At 45.7% G+C, this 21015-nt stretch overlaps 1 protein-coding gene across 5 annotated transcripts in view; it reads right to left on the minus strand.

Moving 5' to 3' along the window:
* Positions 1-21015, minus strand: part of FOXP1 (forkhead box P1) — a 377944-nt gene that overhangs the window by 345708 nt on the left and 11221 nt on the right. The window contains exon 1 of one of the 5 annotated variants that reach the window (XM_064433038.1): positions 1156-1174. The exons of the other annotated variants lie outside the window; for them this stretch is intronic. The gene's annotated coding sequence lies outside the window, so the exon portion shown is untranslated. Of the gene's footprint in view, positions 1-1155; positions 1175-21015 lie in introns of those variants that run through there. 5 annotated transcript variants of the gene reach the window in all.

Genomic DNA, 21015 nt, shown 5'->3' on the forward strand with positions numbered 1-21015 from the left:
ATCTTTTTCTTCACCTGGATCAACAGCTGCTCTACCTCCCACAAGGATGCTACACTGATCCCCTAAACCTTCATCTCCAGACCCAGTCCCATGAGAAGTGTCATATTTTTCTTGAAAGGATTGTAACTGGGAGAGCAGCAGGTATGAGGAATGCCCTCTTCAACCAAAATGAAAATTGGAGGTGCTGGAACATTCAGCTCTTGCTTCTTGCACGAAATTAATTATAACAGCCAATCTGTGCTGCTGCTTAGTCTGCAGGGGAAAAGATGAAATAGCTAAATTGATATCATGGCAAAGGAAGGGCTCATCACAGCAATGTCTGAGGCTGAAGAGGAATCCTGCCTTTGCCTGAGCTACAGAAGGGAACTCTAGAGATGGCTGAAAACTGTGGCTACAAGCCTGCAGCTCCCCCAGCTTGTATAAATGTGCTTGCAGAGATCAATGTGCTCAGAGCTGGGTTCAGAGGCTGAATGCAGCTCTATCACCATTAGCACCTGACTGACGATTGACACAAACCACACACCACCTACAAAGGCACTGCACAGGCCCAAGTGTGTGGGAAACGCAGGCTTGCCCAAAACCCAAAACCCTCTGTAACATCTGAGATGTTTCCCCACATAAAAAAAAAAAAAAAAAAAAAAAAAAAAAAACCCAAAATCAGGCAGGACAGGCAGGATCAAGGTTGCAGCATCAGTGTTAAATGGTATCTTTCATTTCCACAGCATCTGCTTGCATTCCCTTTCAAAGTTAAGAAATATTCTGTTTATTCTGGATTGGGCACAACACCTTTCTCCCATTGTGGGACCCACCATGAACCCAACTTTGCCACATTCACCACTAAACCATGTTCCTAAGCACTACATCCAGACATTTTCTAACACTTCCAGGGATGGTGACTCTACCACCTCTCCAGGCAGACTGTTCTGTGCCTGACCATCCTTTCAGGGAAGAAACTTTTCATAATATCCAAACTTTGCTTCCACAGCACTACCTGGCACCATTTGCTCTTGTCTTGATAAATTTTTCTTACAACCATCCACCCTAAACATGCACCTTGTAGGAAGTGCTGCCTTTCCAGCACTGACCCCACAGCCTCCCCATCCTGCTGGCTCGGAGGGAAGGAGCCTGAAGCTCCCCACTCCTGGTCCCACTTACCAGGGATCCTTGCAGGCCCCAGAACAAGAAATGGCTCCATCCAGTGAAGCAACATTAAGTGAGAATCGGAGCAGGGACAGTCCAAACTCTCTGGAGTGTTCTGGCAGGAGCAGATTCACTCACAGCCTCAGGCACAGCGAGGAAAACCCACAGGTTCCCATCGCTGCAAGGCGTGCTTTGCTGCGCGCTCTTGTTTGTTTGTTTTGAAATATTCTGGCAGTGGAAACAGAGTCACTGTTTTGTTTTTCTCCCCCACATATGCTATATAATTTTGTCTCTAGCACTCGCTTCTTGCTTACTCAGTTGCCTATAGTCTGCCTCTCTCAGAGGAACGCTAGCTGTGTTTGTCCCCAAACTGTATCCTGATCCAACTGCTTTGTGTCATCCCACCAGCCCTGCTCAGGGAGTGATGATCAAAATATTTGTGCTAGGATGCAATGCAGAGAGATGGGCATGTAAGCTATTTCAGAGCAAAGCTGACCCACAAGGCTGAAGGGTGTGCAGAAGTGTTTTGGCTACTGAACTCAGGAAACACGACATGAAAAGAGGGAGTAGTGCTACAAACAATACCAAGGCTTTGTTTGTGCCAGATACACTGCTAAGAAAACACTATATTTCAGCTACACAACACGGCCAGTCCCCCTGCAAATGACTGCACAATATGACCACACTTCCAGCAACATTTAAATATGGCAATAAATTAATACAGGACATCCCAACTGGCCACGGGTCGCAGTCATCAACAAGTAGGTCAAACTAATTCTGGAAGGCTGTGAGAGGCACATAAAATAGTCTGTGGCAGCAGTTCAAGGCAGGGATGAAGCAATCCCCATTTCAACTCGTCCAAAAGCACTGACACAAGCCCAGGTGCCAAAGGGATGCAGGACGAAGCCATTCCCAGTCCACGCAACCCGCCTGCCATCTCTGCAAGTTACAATTAACTTCCCAGACAAAACGCAAATACATTAAAAAAATACCCAAGCCAATTAAGACACAAGTGTTTAAAGACACGAGTAGTAATTACAAATGTATTATTCATACCTAATTTACAAGATGAACTTCTTTCAGTAAAATATTAAACTGTTTACATGCATTCAGGAAGACAATTTCCCAACCCCGCGCGTCCTGCTCTGGAGCGGCGACTATTGCTATGCAACAACTCCACAGACTTACAGTGTACACTGTGGAGTAATCAGAAAATGTTTGACCTCAGATATCTACTTGACCCCACAGAAATGCAGACTCGCTCGCTATAAAATCCTAAACAATGGGGCAGACAAGGTCAGAGGGTCAAAGCAAGTATTAACAGGTCATTGTGCAACCCACTTGGGAGCAATTACTTCTGGTCACGGCTAAGTGGACACTTGATTGAATACCACTAAGACAGCTCACATCCCACAGATAACAATCCTCACAGCGATTAAGAATTAAAGCCCCCATGATTCAGCCTTTATTACTCAAATGAACCTAACTATTCCATAAAAAACTCTTGGTATATGCATGATGCAAGGTCTAAATTGAAATGCCACCTCATTAAACAATAATATCTAATTTTATCTAAATGAATTTTCATGAAAGTACGCCACACAGCTCAGGAATTTTTAAAATGAATTATCACAAGTGATACATAATTTCACCAAAACTGCTGCAGGAAAAAAAAAAATTAGCTTCAGGGATGAAAGGGAAACATCTATGCTGAATGAAAATTGCACTTCTTTCTGCAAGAAGAAAGGGTAAAAGGGGGCTCCGGGGCTTCTGCCAGACAATAGAGGCAGATTTTAATCAAATCAACACCTTTCTGCTATGTCAGGTATGCTCACCCTACCCAGCCAACAGCAGCACTGAAACACGTGTGGAGAATCACTGCACACACCTTCAGAAATGGGGATGTCACCTGCACACAGCCCCTAAAATTGGGGTTTATTATCATAAACTGCTGAAAGAGCCACCCTTGACTGACTGTTAACTGGCCTCTGCTACCTCAGCTGAAAACAGTTTGTACATCCCCTCCTGAGGGTGAAAACCCTGTTCCAACACCTATGAGCCATTTAGGAGCTCCTAATTATTTTACAAAAATGAGCAGCACAGATAAGACCACTGCTTTAAAAGGGTTTCCATCAGGAATCACTGAAAGAAAAAGAAAAGAGGTAAGTGGATTTCATTTTTAGCCTATTTATTTACAGATTCCATGAGCAGAGGTGGCAGGACCCACTGCCATGCTGGTAAAAAGCAAAAAAAGCAATGCCATCACCCAAAGGTGCTCACAGCCTCATTTCTAAAGCTTCATATAGACTTTTTCCAAAGCTTGGCTCTCCCTCAGACCTCCTGTGTCCAGCTAGTTCTTGGAATACACTCAGAATGTACTCACAAAGCCCCTGACTTCTTGCCATGACTATGCCTTTCATGGGAGAAGAGGACCAATAAACCCCAAAAGACAAAAAAAACCCCAAATACAAAAGACTAAAAATAAACACATTTTCCAAGCTAACAAGCCCAGCATAAACCTGGGGAGAGGAACAGGTTGCCCAGATGCTGGTGGCTGACCAGAGCACCTGGAAGGCTGGGTAAGGCCATCAGGGAAGGGATGCCAACACAAATTTGGGCTCTTCTGGGGATGGGCTCCTTTGCCCCTTCCCTGCTCCGCCCCAGCAGCAAAGCCAGAGCCTGGGGATATTTAAGAGCACTGCATATGCAGACACTCGGATGTGCAAAATTATGCATGCATGTTTGGAGGCCATTTTAGAGCCCGGCTCATGAGTCATGCAGAAAGTAGATCAGGAGAAAAAGGAAAGTTTAAAGATGCTTCTTTTTGTATTCTTGCTACTGCAGCATGGCTTTGCTCTGTGTCCCCCCTTTTCTTTAATACTGAAGCTCTTTGGGTCTTCATCCTGTTGCTGTTGGAAAATTCTGAGTTAAACCAGGAATCTTTTACATTAGTGTTCATACCATGATAAGTCAGCTGATAACATTTTAGATAGACAAAATCCAAGCCTGTCAGGCTGGTGCTCACCACCGCTGATTATTGCACAGGAGCACACAGGAATGAAAAGCTGCGTGGTTGCTTCTCCCTTGTCCTGCTGCCAGCGAGGTGTAATAATGCCATTATGAAAAGCAAACAGGGATGAACTCTGCTCAAACGGTGAAGCCTGAGCTGAGAAATCAATTCCTGCATCAGCCACGGCCCTACAACAGAGTAATGCTGTCACAAAGTTCATCAAGCCCTCAAGATGCCTCACCCTGGTTTACCATACTGTACAGATTTCATTGGCACTGAATATTCATATTGTAGCAGTTTCTGGAGTCCTACTAAAGCTGTCACTGTGGGGGAAAAACAGCCCTGGGGTTCAGCCACCAGCTGGAGACTCCATCAGGAGGTCCATGCTTGGTTTTCCTCTTTTCCATGAACTTTCTGCCCAGCTGCACATCCCCTGTACCTCTGCTTGCCTGGCTCTAGGATAAGGATCTCATATTCTCCTCCTACCCCATGGGGGCAATGTGTGACAGACCCCAGTGCCCTGTTCCACTGGCAGACAGTGCTGCTGGCTGCTATAAAAGCACATTGCAGATGAGAGTCCAAAAATCAGATGTATTCTCTAAGACAGGCCCCTTCATACCCAACAGGGCTGTAACTGGGAAACAAAAGTGCTGCCAGCAGACAGGGACTATTTGAGCTTTGTGGCACTGAAGCACTGAAGAGGCACTGATGACTCCGGGATACAGAAAGGTGGATTAAAATGGGGCAAAACTGAGGAGAGCTGGGAAAAACTCCATCTCTGCAAGGCAGAACAAAGCCGTGAAGGGATGCAAAAGCAGACTGAAGTCAGAGTGGTGCTTTGCAGCCACAAACGCAGTGGCTCTCATGATGGAGAAAACTTTGGAAACAAAGATACACACTTAAAAAAAAAAAAAAAGATGAGGCAAGAAAATACAAGAGAATTCAGTGTGAGCAGCAGCTGAGTCAGAGAAGGGCAGGATTGTGAGACACTAAGCAGGGAACACCAACTGGTCTCACCACCTCGGAGTCATGGGGGAATCACTCCCCAGGGCTTCCTTGACCATGTGCAGTCCCTTCTATTTCCTAATGCTCTCCAAACCACTTAAGCATACCATCCATAAAACACAAAGCGGGGAGTTATTGCAGTCAGCCAGGCCAAAATCTGTGGGGTGGTTCAGTGACTCTCTGACGTGCTTCTGATGAGGAAGGTGAATGAATCGGAGAAGTCACACCTGGGCAAGGACAGCAGTGCCTCAGAGCACCAGACCATTGCACAGGGGATGGGACCTGCTATGAATCTGGGCACAAAGATGATTTTCAGGGTTCTTTTTTTTTTTTATTTGCTGTTGTTTCATTTGTATGTCCAGGAATTCTTCTTGAATTATTAAGTGCTGAACTATTCCCTGATCTTTTTCTCCATGCTGCACTGTAGGCTGCCTCCTGTCCACCCCATATTCTCTCATTCACCATCTTTTGGCCATGAATTCAACACTTAGTAAAAATGAAACAATCAGCAGAACATCCCTGATTAAAGTCTGGAAACCCACTCCCTAGCTGGAGTTACTTCTGGGGTAGGGGAGAACACCACCCTGCCTGCATGCTTCAGCTGCACTGCCCAATAAATATCCTGCACTGAAACTGGGCTGAACAGTCCACACACCCTGTGCTAAGCTGGACTCTGCAAGAACAGCCCTACTACCAGATAATTCATGTGAGTTTTTCAGAGAAAAGCTGACACTTTTGCTGAAGAACCCACATGATTTTAACCTCCTGAGGAGCAAACCAAGACATTCATCTGCCAGGGCAGACCTGGAACTCCAGCAATAGGGGTGACATATGGGTGATGCCCAAATTCACCAGGGGTGAGCAATGACACATTTGTTCCCTCCCCTTGTTTAGCAACTGGAAAAATCATTGCAAAGGAGGCCTTGTCCTGAACCCATGGCTGGAGGTGAAGGATCAGCACGGGATTGCTGCACGGGAAGGAAATCAAGAAGGAAATGGCTGGGCCAGATAAAATCCCCAGCCCTCCCTCTTGTCAAACAGGAGGTTTCTGCTTCAGAACAGATGGGAAGAGAATCCACTCCATGGCTAAGCCAGAGGAGGTAGAGGAGCCTGAAATAAAGTCCCTTTGACTTCAGCTCTGTGTCTCTGACAGCCTGACTCAGTCATGGACCAAGCAGATAACAGGCGACCATTCATCAGCTCAGCCAACACACAAAGGCAAGAATTTCCCTTCTTAAAGAGATTTAATGATAGAGCTTTAGAAACTGGTTAAAGGAGAGGGACTGAGAGTGAACACACTAGGGATGAGACCCAGTGGGTTGCTATTAATATTTCCCTGAAGCAGACACTCAAATTTGCAGCACTGGAAGGACACAATTCCAACAGCCAGGCACGTTCTTCAAGCAAAACACTGCCCAGCTGTAGAATTAGAGCTGAGTTCAGAGAAAACTTTTTCACCAATCTAGTCAAATGGACTACTGACTTTTTCTTTTTTTTTTAATCCCAAACAGAGAAGAGTGACCATGAATGCTTGTCTTCCTTGGTGTACTGAAAAAAAAATATATATATATACACAACTAACCAGCTGGCTGGGGATGTCAGCCAATTCTCTGTCCAGGAAAAGATTTTTTTATTTTTTTTTTTCACATCTTCCTTTGAAAATTAAACTATACTCCATAAGGACAGTCAGTCAGAGAGGAAGCCTGCAAGTGCTACCACACTCATCACCCAGAGCTGCATCCTCTTGTGCCAGTGGATCCTTCCAAAACACCCCCCTCCTCACTGCCATCCTGCCCGCAGAGGGCTGCAGATGCTGTGCCTTTTCTAGGGTGAAGCAGTTGGGAGCAGAGAAAAGCAGCTTTCAGCTCTGCAGCTTTTTTTCCTGTTCAGCTCCCTGCAACACTTGCCTTCCTTTTTGGTACAGAATCCTTCAGTTGCCTGGAGCTATTCTAGTTTATACTGGGCATTCATAGCAGAAGCCCAACATCTCTTGCTATTTTTGCTCATGGCTACCTAGGCAAGCATCTCCTCTGCTACAGAGAAGCACCTTCTTAATGAAGCAACTATGAGATCAATGTTGTATGACTTCCAAGAGCAAAACAGTTTACAATTAGCTGAAGGTCTGGTATTTGACAGTTTTTTATGGCTCTTTTACAACTGTTTGCAAATCTTTTCTTCCTTTAAATTATTCTGAAAAGTGTTAGGGGAAAGCCAAAAGTTATTTTGTGCAAGCATGTGTCTACTTGCATGAATCCAAAAGTCTTTTTAATTTAAAACCACCATTACAAATGCCTGTATTTACATGATAGTTGTTTATGTAATGCTCTAAAGAAAATCTAAATGAAGCACAGAAGCCAATGCTAATGCAGAAGATGGTGGGAGTTAATGAACATGCTCCTGGGGCTGTCCAGGAGATGGCAAGACTTACAGCCTGTGCCATGAGGATTCAGCAAAAAGACTGCATTTCCAAAAAAAAAGTATTCTAATACAACCTCCATGCATGCATAACCTGTGATTTTTAGGCTCCTCATCTGGATTCCTGTGATGTTCAGATCCTCTGTCCAGCATAACAAAAAAAAGTCAGATTTATGAGGACACCGCCCCCAAAATTCAATCTTTCTCTTGAGATTTGGAGCATTTCAATAAATGAAAGCAAACACAGAAATTAAACTCGGAACTCTTCAAGCAGGCCTTTTCTGACTCCACGCCTCTCTTCCTTTCATTCATGGCATGTGAACCTTTCAGTTCTCCTGAATCCAAGTCACAAGCCTGGAACAATCTGACTTCCAAAGCGGGGCAGCAGCCCAGGTCTTGGCTCCAACAGCACGAGACAGCCCCTCACCTCCACCTCAAAGTATCACCTACTCCAAGTGAAAGCACAAGAGAAAGCATTCACAGATAAAAAGCATGTTCTAGCCTGAGGCCTGTCAGCATGGCACATGCCTAAAGAGAAAAATGAATCTGCATGATAGAGACTTGAAATGCAGGTGCCTGGATGGCAACGAGGACTTCCAAAAGGAGGCTTATGTATGGTAAAAGAAAAGAAAAAAGGGATGCTCATTTGCAAGAGAAGGCAGGACAAAAACCAAAGCTACACCTGTAAGAAACAAGTTTCTTTGCCAGGTGCAGTGAGAAGGTTGTACCTTCATTTGAGACTCCAGCCAAAAAGATTAAAGCCATTTCCACCCTCACCCAAATCACCAAGGAGACCAAACCTTCTTCAGCTTTTAACTGCACTGGAGTCAGAACTGAGGGAGGATTGAAGAGAACCCTTTCCCAAGCCCCAGATCACTATCACTGCTCTGCAGTGTCCTCCCTGCTCCCTCTGCTCCCTGTGCCAAGGGAAGCAGCAGCTCCCAGCCAGCACAGCACACCACACACAGCTGGGGCAGCATCTTGGTGGACAAGACACCCTGATCCATGCCAGCTTTCCCTTGTAATCGTGCCCATGGTTTGGCAACAGCGTGCCCACAATCCAGGCTGACGGCATGCAAGATCCTACATCTTCCAGGGGAAGCTGAGCTCCAGCTCACAAAGTGCCTCCAGCAATGGGGAACTCTACCAAGTTACGTACTCTTATGCAAGTTTGGGGTTTTTTAAACACCTGAAGGAAAAAAGAAGAGAGAGAAATCAATCCAGCAATCCTTGTTGATTATACTCACAGTAATTATACTTGTGTTATGCCAACAGGATCTTCAGTCTTGAGATTGGAGATAACTCGACTGCCTCACGGATGAAACAAAGCCATGGATTTTAGGCCACTAGAAAAAGGACAGTAGGCGTGGAAAGTGTTTTGGGGATGCAGGGCAAGCAGAGCAGCTGGATGCTGGTGCTGTCTGTAAAACCACTCTGCTCCTACCTGGGGCAGAAACCACAGCCCAAACTCTGCTCAAACAATGCCTTCCATGGAAGCAGAGCAGAAGGTGAAGGACACAGCAGACCAGACCAGGGGCCACAAGTCCAAAACAAGATGAAGATGACAGTGCCAGAATGATCTGACCAGGCTCTCATGGATCTGAGCAAAACAAAGCATTTTATGCAGCTTCAACACCTTTGCTGTGGGGACTGCTGTGTCCCCCAGGACAGCCAGTCCAGGCAAGGGCCAGGCAGCTGTGATCTGTCTGTGTCACCAGTGTGGGATGGACACAGCCCAGTGCCACCCAGCCCCTCTGCTCCTGCTTCTTCCAAGATGCACAAAAAGGTAAGAACAACAAAACCCTCATCCCCACTTACCTCTCTGTGCAGCCATGTGTTGGTAGAGTTACTAAACTTGTAAAACCTATTTTTTTCCTCCTAGATGAAGGCTTTACATTCTCATCAGTAAGGAAACACCCAAGGTCTAGAGGGCTTGATCCAAGAGCTACCATCCTCCAGTCCAACTTCCTAAATATTTGAATACATATTTTACAATGTAAGTACATTGTGTGGGATGAGAGAGAACAGTCACCACATCACAGTTTGCTCAGCTGGATCCTGCCCAGCTGTGGGATCACCAGTGAGCAACAGATAAATTTCAGTCCTGTTCTGACATTGCTTCCTCCTGTTGCTTTTGGCGTGTTGCTTAACACCCAGCATGTCCAAGTTTCATCGCTTTATATATACATACATAGAGCTATGTATACATACATACTGTAGAAATCATATTTATTCAACCTCCTACAATGTTCAAGAAAGCACTGAATTATGCTGAAGCAGTTGAAAGTGAGGAGCTCTATCAGAGACCGAGATCAGGAGCCTCGAGAGAACAAGCAGTGATTTCACATCAGCCCGCAGAGCTCTGGAGTGAGCAGCCATCTTCAGCCTTTGAAAATCAGGACCCTTTTGAGAGAGCTTAAAGACGGGTGAAAAAATACTCAACATCTTTGGAGGGGGGGAAAAAATGAAAAAAATATATATATGATCAGAAGACACCACAGCCAACCCAAAGCACTTATGGGCAAACCACTGATTTGCAATTCCAAACCACTTTTCCGCCCAAATCCTCCACTTACTATCTTATCTGATCTTCTCTGAGGGAATCCCCCAAACCATCTCGGCTTCAGAAAGGACCTCTCAAGCTGTGCTCTGAGCACTTCTTAGCACGGAAGGTTTGTGTAAAATGCTGACAAACTAACAGCACTTTGTGCACTGTCGCCTTTTTTTGTAGGTTTTTTTTTTTGTTCTGGTAAAATTATCCTTACCAGGCAACCAGGCTCTGCTCTCTTAAAGGTTGCCATACCCCACACAGACACACACTTTTACTGGCCCCATTATTTATTAGCATAAATAAATTTTAAGGTGGACGTGACCTGTATGAACACAGTGACAAAAAAAGCTGCTTTACTGGCACTCAATAAATGTTTTTAAGTTAGCAACCATGGGCAATTCTGCTAGGTGGCTCAAAACCAGGCATGTTCTGCTACAATGGAAAAAACATTGCTAAGAAACACCTCAGACCCACTGCATGACACCAACAGAGAGGTCAAGTTGAAGCAGACTGAAGACATTGATCCTTTTTATTAGCAAAATCCCCTATATTAGATGACCTCAGCATTTCACAAGCATTATATTTAAATCCTCCAGAAGTCTCTCAACATGGCAACCTTTTCCCATTCCCACTTTGTAGACAGAAGCACAAAGACGTGGAGGACATGGTGTAGCAATAGTTATGAAATAACAAAGTCTCAAATTTCTGACAGCAAATTTAAATTTTCAGGCTTCACATTAATGCTCTTTGTCCAAACATCTTTTTGCTGAAATCAGTAGGAAAGTAAGAAGGCTCTCTCCCTCTCCTCTTGTTATTCTGTCTTCTTGGAGGGAAAAAAATTAAGAAAATACCTTCATTTTGGAATCAAAATCCTTTCAGCAACGAATTTTTGAGGAACATTGCATGGAAACCATACCTGTTTTAACTGGGGATGTCAAAAGCCCAAAAAAAAAAGTGTCACATAAAAATGAAGCTTTTTTTGAACAATCAGTATCAGTCTGTTCCTGGCATTAATTTTGGAAATGGTATAGCTAATATGACAGCTATGATTTGGAGCCTTCAAAAGGCATAAGCTATTGGCATTTTAAATACATTACACACAAACACGCACGCACCCCTACACCCACACTAACTCTGCAGATTTGTTCTGCTCCTGTCTGCTGGCTCTTCTGCGTGTACTCCACAACAGATTGTTTCCTTCCCTCATCCCAGTTTTTTCCTAAGGGGGCTTTACATCAGGCACCCAAATAAAAAGGGTTCAAAAGACCTGCACTGCCACAGCACACAGCAGAAGGGATCCTCTGCGACTCAATGGACACAATCAAGCTTTTCAATTAAACCATTACCCAAAAAGGTGTGGGTGGCTTATTACCAAAGCCAGCATTTATTTTAAAAAATGGAGAGTACCATTAGAAACACCTAATATAACTCTTATTAACTTATGTGAATCTAGTTGTGAGCACATTGGGTTTGTGTCTGCTAACATAGCATTCTGTTTGCCTAATTAAGTTTTCAGTAGGGGAAGCTATAGCTCTCATATTAATATAGGGAACTGAAAAAAAATCACATATAAACCAAAGCTGAGCTTGATTTACCTTTATTGTGTAAGGATTTGCTACGGGCTCTTCAACAACTGCTAACTAATTTTCCATCAAAAAGCACAATTGCTGTACAAATTCCCATTCCAGCCCCAGCGATGGGGATGACGGACTCGCCCCAAATAATAAACCCTCTGTGCAATCCCTACAGCACTTCCAGACCCTCTGGTTTTCCTCATCACTTTTTCCCTCTGCTAGTCCATGTTCTGAACCTTGAGCTTATTCCCCCAGCCGTGCTGCTAAGCAGTAACGCTCTAGCTGGGGAGCATCAAGCGGAGGAAAATTACCATTAGCCAAAAAAAAATTAATCTTAAGAGGCTTAAAAGAAATCTCAGGGAATCAACTCCGATCTCCATGACAAATAATTAGCAAAATAAAGATAAAATACTGAAGCATCTCAGCTTTCCGCTACATTCCAAAGCGGCTTATTTTCTCCCTAAATTTTACTCTTGCTGCATTTAAAACGCTCGTTTGCAACTTCTAAAAAAAGAAGAGGGGGGGGAAAAACCCAAAAAGCAAACAAAGACAGAGTGTTTTGCCCTAAAACGCAAGATTTCTGCCTGACCAGTCCCTGTACCCAGGGCCCCCAACCCATGCCCCACGAGACCTGCTCATGGGGCGAGCACTCCTGGAACAGGCCCATATTACAGCATTAATATAATTTACAAAATGGTTAAAAATCAGAATGTTTTTCCTTCGTGAAAAATAACACACTTAATGCTTTTCATCTGGCACATAAAATTTACAATACCTCCAGGAACATTTTCTTTGGTTAAATCAACACTATTGGTACTTTTTTAGCCTATAAGCATATTACAGCCCCAGCTTTTTATGGGATTTTTTGGTTGTTGTTTTCACCCATTGTAATAAACTTTTCAGAACCAGAAATGATCAACGATAAAAACCATTCCCATGTCAAACAATTTTAACTACTGCTTTTAAAACAATAATAAAAAAGGCGGGGCTGGGAGGGGGAGAAGGACTGGCTTGCAAACCTGACTCGCGCAGCGACTATCTCGCCGCAATTAATACGGAGCAATGCCTGCGCGGCCGGACTCGATGCTGTGCCCGGAATTGTTTCCACGCCGCTTGCAGCAGGCAGCCGAGCAGATGTTGGCTGTTAAAGGGCGCAGACGACAGCAGTTCATGACTCCTCGGAGGCGGCTGCGCCACATCTGCAGCCCATGAAGGCAGGCAGAGACAGCGAGAAGGCCGGGCCAAGCCAAGCCGGGCCAAGCCAGGCTGGGCCAAGCCAAGCCGGGCCAAGCCAGGCTAGGCCAAGCCAGGCCAGGCCAAGCCAAGCCGAGCCAAGCAGAGCCGAGCCGAGCCAGGCTTTTTCCGTGCTAAAAATAGAGGAGGTGTTTGCTTGCTCCGCTGGAGCGGAGCATCCCGGGCGCGCCGGGAGCGGCAGCCGCTGCCTCCGAGCGCCGCTCCGCACGCCCGCTCCTCATTAACCGGGCGGCGATCCAAGTTCATCTGGGCCCCAGAGAAAGGCAGTGCTTGTGTTTAGACCGCACAATACTGACATAACATTAACAGATTTACATATGCAAAACTGTGAAGCAACAGGCATTCCCCCTCAATTGACCCACAGCTTGTAGTGGCTGCCGAGTTATTCCCTGCTTAGGCTCCGTAACCAAGTGGGCGTCATGCGACTACCATCTGGGTACCACTTATTTAAAGCTGGCAGTCTCTCTGTAATAGGCAAGCTGGCAATAAGCAGGAAGGGAATAAATTGCATCATTTAGTTAACATCCACTTGCTTTGCGGCTGTTAAAAACCCATGACTGAATAATAATTTGGTTATTTCTTTTGCCAGACAATGCTGTCAGCCAAAAGCGTACTACGCATGCTGCAAAACGTCAGCTTGCAAAATTTCCACTTTAAAAATAAATTAAAGAAATTTGCAGTATAATGCGAGCTAAGAAGTTTTTCTAATGCTAGCAACTCAAAAGCAATCGAGCTCTAAAAATAAATATGCACTACTGTAGTCACCAGATTCTGCTTTTCCCTAAAATCTTCTTTGTTTTTATCAGCCACCCACCCCAATCCATTAAATTTGCCAAACATCACCAACCTGGCCCGTTACAAGCACAGGAACTGGGACTTGCTTGCAGGAATGTTCTTTAGATCCCAACACTTCTCCATTTCGTGCTACCCACTGCCCTTCTCATCCTTTGCCTTAATTCATAGATTTTATCATTTCCTTCTGTCTGACAACTGCTTTCACACAAATTGGTATCAAAGAAAGTGGCTGAAACCGGAGACCACTGAAATACAGCCAGAACATAGCCTTTGTTAAAAAAACAAAAAAGGAGGAAACAAAGACCTTTTGAAGTGGGTTTCTCTTTGGGGCTCTTTAGTTTGCAGAAAATTAAGTTACCAATAGTAATCAATTTTTTTTTTGGTCCTAATCTGCTCGAAATACAGCCTATGCACACGTATCTCAACATCCATCTCTCCTCAGGACTAAAGGAAAAGCCCATGCTGAGTGCATTTTTGTACTGCAGAGATAACAAGGCTTTGCATTATACAGTGGGAAAAGTCAGAAGAAACATTTCCATTGGGATTAATGGCGAGGACGAGCCCAGAGCACAGTCCACAGGTAAAAGCATCTCAGCATCTCCACCTCCCACAAAACCAGGCTCGCTCCTCCCTCGCTGCATTTTGAAGGGGCACCAGGGACTCTGAAGTGCAGAAAGAAGACAACCAACAGTAAGTGGGAAGCTGAGTTCATTAGGAACTCACTTCCAGTGCCAGCAATGGAGAAGAGGACAGCAGAGCAGAGCCAGGCTGCCACACACCTCTCACACCCCTGATGCCTCCAGCACCCACACTGGTATGGCACAGGAACGTCACACAGCTGGGCATGGGGACACCAAAGGCAGATGGGAGACACTTGTCCTCCCCTCCCCACCCCTACCTTGTCTCCACACAGGGCTGAGCCACTCAGACAGAGGTGCCAACGCTGCTGGTGGCAGGTACATCCAAGAGCAGGCATGGATTCAACACAGGTGACCCCTTCACAAAAATCCAGCAGCCATGCAGCACAGCCCTGCTGCAACAGCACCTTCAGCACTCAATCCCAAAATCCTTCCTGAGCTAGCACACACGATTGTTCACTTCAAAAAAAGAACCACTTGGAAAAGCAGCTTTTAACAGAGTTCCACAGCACTGGGCAGCTCTTGCTGCTGCACCTGGGATGCTCAGCCCAAGGCAGGCAGGGAAATACAGGACCCAGGGCCACCCACAGCTCTGCACAAGGTGGGACCACCACTCTGGAACACAGCAGACCTAAGGGCACTGTAACAGCCTGCAGGCTTTACAGACAGGAACAAAAGTAAGATGGAAGGATTTTAGTTGGCACCAACCTGACAAGACAGTGTCCAATGAATGGTGAGAGTAAAAGAGGGAACAGAAACTGAGGGCAGAGAGAAAAATCTGTCAGAGGAAGTGTAATGCCAGAAACTGCTCCAGGACCTCATGGCTGGATGCCAACTCAAAAGTCTCAAAAAAAAAAAAAAAAAAAAAAAGGCTACAGAGCCCCTAAAACCTTCCTGATTAAAGAATCTCTGCAGGCTGAGGTTTGTCAAATCATACTTGTGCTTGCTGCTCCACCACTCTCACCCAGAGATCTCATGTTGGAGTACTCCTCTGGAGAGGAGACCCAAGGCATGCAGTAACTTTGGCAAGGAGAGATGTGCATCCCCTAAAGCATTTGTGTAACTCAGAGAGTGTTTGAAGAGCTCTGCAGCACTAAGCCTTAGCACTGTTAATTGTACACACCATACCCAAGATCATCAACGTTGTCACCCATGTGGTACATTACTGTATGGTCAATCTCCCTAATTATTCTTGAGTTATTTTTTCCAGTAGATCTACAAAATTATCAGCATAAATCTCAAAACATTTACCAGTCAACAAACTCAGCACAACAGACATAAGCTTGGCCCTGACAAATAAAAAGACTAAGGAAAATGTATTTATTTGTAGCAAATGTCCTTTCCTATAACCATCAAATAGATTACAGCTGCATTTCTTTCCTCGCACTGCACGCTGGGATCCAGGCATTTAACTAGCACACACTACAGTGCTGGATTAATCATAAATAGAATATATTTTTAAGTGCATTAATTATGTAACAGATGCTTCCAGGACTCCAATGGAGGTAATTTTTAAAATCCCAGTGTACAGTTTTATGAATCTGCGCAGTTTCAAGGTTGTTTTTAATTTGCACTCAATACTACACTTATTTAAAACCAAGAGGTAATCAACCACTGCCTAATTTTTATTTTTTTTTCAGTCCAGGCTGGAAGACATACCCTACACTGTTGCTGTAGGACACCCCAACTGGCAACAGAGGTTCCTCCCATCTCTCTGCCATGATGATGGGTCTCAATAACGAGCTGTGTGAATGCAAGAATTCTTCATTTGCCTTCTATTAATTTCTCCTCCTCAGACTGATTTCTGCCATTCAGAAGTCTGGGTCTCCTCCTGCACATTCCCACTCACGCAGCAGATGTGATTCAGTGCACACAGCACACATGGAGGCCCTGACAGGGGCAGTGGGGCACAGACAGGATGCTCAGGGCTTCCAAAGAGCCCTTTATTTATTGATGGGGTACCATGAATGGTTGGACTCAATGATCTCAGAGGTCTTTTCCAGCTTTAATGATCCTAATTCTATGAAATAACTCTCATTGCTTTGAAAAACGGAATTAAATTGAGGTCACTTACTGGAGAAAAATGGGGTTTACCTTACTTACCTTGATAATAATAAAAATGGCATATCCAGCTCCTGGTTGCAGCACTGCTGTGACAGGGACATGGGTGGGACAACAGAGATCTCAGCAGCCTTTGGATGGCTGCACTGGAGCACCCTGGGGCGCAAGCACCACAGCCTCCATGTGTTGGATGAGAAGTTTGCTTTCCTTTCCATCTTTGCACATCTCACAACTCCTGGATCCAAGTCACACATCTCCTCACAGAGCTTCATCTCTGCATCTGTCTGCAACGCTTAATTTGTCATGACTTGGAGGGGCATTTTTCCAGGCACTCACTGCATGTGCAGCCTGGGAAGTGGCAGAGCCCATTCCCTGATAACTGCCTCGGACTCCCCCTGCAACAAACCCTCCCTCTGGTCCTGGAGGTGAGGGGAAAATACAGGAGCACACAGAGCAATTAAGGTTCCAATCAGATGTGGTGTTGACATGTAAGAATGAACAGTGAATAACCATAATGCAAGGTGAGGGTTGTTTAGGAGCATACAGTAATTACACATGCAGAATATGGAACCTCAGCACATGGTGAAGAGCAGGGGTGAGCACAGGAGGGGTTCAGGACCACAGCTCTGCTCACCTGCACATCAGCTGCCCCCAGGGATATCCACACCTCAGGTCGGGCACAAACCAAGCAGGAACAAAGGGTGGGTAACAAGAATTTTATTCCTACTGAATATTTTATCCTGGCTGCTACTCCTTTCCAGAAATAAAGGTAATAATTAAAAGTGAGGGCTAACACTTTGCTGCCTCACTTCACAGACTGCACATTCCAATTCCTCAACAAGGCAATGCAAAACCAGGCAGTGAACAGGCTGAAGTCAGCTGGAGAAGGAAAATGACTTTGTGCAACACCAGGGAGGCCCCAGGGCAGGCAGCTGGATGCTGGGCTGGGTCTCACTTCCCTGGGCACAGCACAGCCAGTCTCCACCAGTGCCCCCTGACAGTGAAAGCCCTTGTCCCAGCCTCCCCCAAAATGATCCACTGGCTCTGATGGGGCATGGAGAATGCCCAGCTCACCTCATCACCATCACTGGTCACACAGCAGGGCTTGGGGGCAGTCAGGGACACCCTGCAGTGCTGCTCTGTGGTGCCAACCCCTCCCAAAACACTCCACTGCTCCACCTGCATCAGAGCATAGGGACAGCAAGGCAAGAGAAGCTCTCAGGGACAAAAAGGTGCCTCCACATGCAGAGGGAGAGCAGCCCTGAGCACACAGCAGGGTAGAGGGACCAGGTCCCTGCCAAACTGCAGCACGGCCTCGCCCCCACAATCCCTGTGACACGGGAATGGCAGCACCATGCCAGGTTATCTGTCACAAGGTGATAAGACTCGTGGGCTGTACCTGCTTGGCATGGCTCGAGCAAGGCTCCCTCGGGGCTCCTCTGCTTTCACTTCCTATTAATGTGCACCTGCACCCATATCAAGAGCAGGAAAAGCATAAACTGTATTCAAAGCTTTACTCAAACCTCCACTGGAAGCCTGAGTTGATGCCAGGGCACGCCAGCACCTGGGCTCACCAGCAGCCCTGCTGGTGGCACTGCCTGTGGCTGTCCCTGTGCCAGAGCCACCATGGCCACCCACACTCCCCAGACACCCCCATGCCACACACACCCAGCACACCCATCCTGCACAGGGCACGGGACAGACCCCTTTTGGGTCAACCTGTTCCTGAGCTCTGGCCACCTCTTTCCTTATCAGCTTGGCTCTCTGACTCCACAGGCGCACGGCAGGCTGGGCACAGCTTTATCTGAGTTTTATGTGCAGCTGCATTTGCTTATCGCACAGATAAGTTATTATAAAAACAAGAAATAGCAGCAGCCAGTAACCCAGGTATCTCAGTGCCTTCATCATAAATTCCCAGTTCTGGACCAGCTCATCATCCAGAGCTCACAGGGAAGAGGGAAACCCAAAGACTACACGATGCCAGGACATGCACAGTGACAACTTCAGTACCTGGCACTAAGGGAGCAGCATCACATTAACAGTTAGAGGAAACCCACACTTGGCAGCTTTGGCAGGGTGGTCCCACCAGCAGGCACTGCTGGGAACATGCCCAAGGGCAGCTGGGCTTGGAAGGATCCTCTGCCTGGACTAAGAGCACATCCAGACACAAAGCCTCTGCAGAGCTCTCACATTACACTAAACACTATCAAGTGGCCAAGGGGGTGGCCCTGAGCCCTTCAGATCCTCCTGTGATCTCCAGAATCCAATGAGGATGTTAATTGGCAGAAAACATTTTTTCCTGCTAGTTTGCCACTGGTCCAGCATCCCGTGCAGTCCCACCTCTGGTCAGCTGAAGCACAGGGGACGCAATGGGAAGCACACCCAGGGAGAAGCTGAGATACCTGAATCTACTAAACTGCAGAGTGAACCAAGCCCTCGCTCTCCGTGGCACCAAGCGCGCTGTCAAATAGTCAAATTGAAAGTAGCTTTCATCTGAGAAAAAACAAAGGAGGCAAAGGCTTTGCAAGGAAACAATTCTCATCTGACACGTGTCACGGAGCTGCGAGCGCGCCTGAGTCACGGCACACGTGTGGACCATTGTGAGCGATGTGTCCTCCTCCTCAACCTGCCGAGAGCAGCCACCAGGCAGAGGTTGAAACATGCGGAGGTGATTCAACACCGATGAGCAGAAACACTGAGACGTGCTGTTCTGAACACAGGGGCTGTACCTGACACCACTTGTATTTACTCAGGAAAGTTTTCTGCCCTGTGTGACCTTCCCCTGCTAATTTACCCACGTGTTAAGCACAATCTCCATCCCACCCTGGATGGCTCACTACAATCCAACAAATACTTCCAATACAGGCAGAGGTTTTTTTTCTTTTGAATCTGTAAAAAATATACGTTGAAAACTTGAATATTACTTGTTACCTGGCAAAACATTATACTTTCTGTGTGCTTATGGCATCAACCAGGAAAAAAAAAAAGCCACAAAGAAATGAAAGGGGGGAAAAAAATCTTCCTACCAGAATGTAAATATTTGTGAATAGCAAGAACGAAGTATTTCCATGAAGCTTTCAATAAAAGATAACTGCATGCCAAATTTTGCCAGCAGATACAGGCACGTAACTCCAGCTGAAGTTACTCAGAGCTGCCCAAGTTTCTGAGAGGCCAACTCAAGCAAACAGTGTTCATGTCCAGAAGGACTGTGAGCTCAGGAGCTGAGGCCACATTCCCAGCTCTTTTGAGAGAGGCAGACGAGATCTGTTTCATATCAGTGAAGAACTTCAGAGATGAGTCAAACCTGCAGGATTTGCTGCAATACTCGCTGCAAAAGAGGATGTGAGAACTGGCAAGTACGCTGTGTTTACTCACTGTGCCATCTAATTCTGGAAACTCGAGCTGAGATTCAGCGTTCGAGCACGACTCCAAGGGGTGGTGGGAAGATCCTGGCCCTGTTACAAAGCCACCCGTTGGGCTGAACTGGTGCTATCTGCTCCAACAGGGCCACGGGCTGACCCAGGCAGAGGTTCTGCAGCTGGCAGGAGAAGCCTCCTCAGGGCAGAGGCTGCAGCACATCTGCCTCCAGCCCAGGGACGAGCCTCCGCAGGCGCTGGCGCACACGAGGAGCAGAGATGCTCTAAAAATCACGCACTGCTTCAGTTAATGACACAGATTTACTCTGGGTGTTAGCCTGTTTTGCTAAAAAAAGCCAAGCAGATTTTTTTTTTCCTTTTTTCCTGGTGCAAACTGTCCTTTATAGAGACTATTAATATCGCTCTTCCTTCAGTTTAAGCTCTACTTCTCTTCCTTGTTCTCCCACTGACTTAAAAGATAAGTTGCAAAACGAGATCTAATTTATCTCTATCTTTTGTCCTCATCCCTTCCCTCCTGTTACTGCCTGGACAGGCAGATTGCTCTGTAGGGAACCACTGCATGGAGCACAGAGTTTATATTCGCTGCAACACTCACATCTTTAAGCAGAAAATGAAAGATTTTACCTAGTTTATACTAAACAGAACGCCTTTGGTTCTGGCCTCATGTAATTAATTCTGCACAAAGTAGTAACTTAGATAAAACACCTTGCTATAAGCAGACACCTCAAACTGCTGTGAATATTCCTCACTATCAGACACCAGTGAAGACAACAGCAGTGGATGGTGGCTGCCAGGAGGTTACGATGAAACAAATGCATTTTTATTTTTTCCCTTTAAATTAGAAAAGATTATCATTTTACTCAGCAATGCCCCTTATTAAATTGAAACTCTCCACATCAGAATTAAACACATCCTATCTACTCAAAATGAAGTGTATTATTTATCAGTAATATTTAATGACAAAAACCTGATAACTTTTTCCGATTATACCACTGATTTCCTCCAGTCATGCATCATTGGCTCTGCTGGTCATTAGCATTATCACAGTGCATAAACTCTGGCTTAGGCAGCAAGTTTGATAACAGAGCCAGACACCTATAGCTACCATTTTTCAGTTTGTTCAGATTTACTAGTTTACCTCTCTATGAGCGTGCCTCTATCTAATGGCATCGATTAAAATCCCTAAAAATCCTAG

The sequence above is a fragment of the Passer domesticus genome, chromosome 9 (genome assembly GCF_036417665.1).
Source record: "Passer domesticus isolate bPasDom1 chromosome 9, bPasDom1.hap1, whole genome shotgun sequence".
Lineage (NCBI taxonomy): Eukaryota > Metazoa > Chordata > Aves > Passeriformes > Passeridae > Passer > Passer domesticus.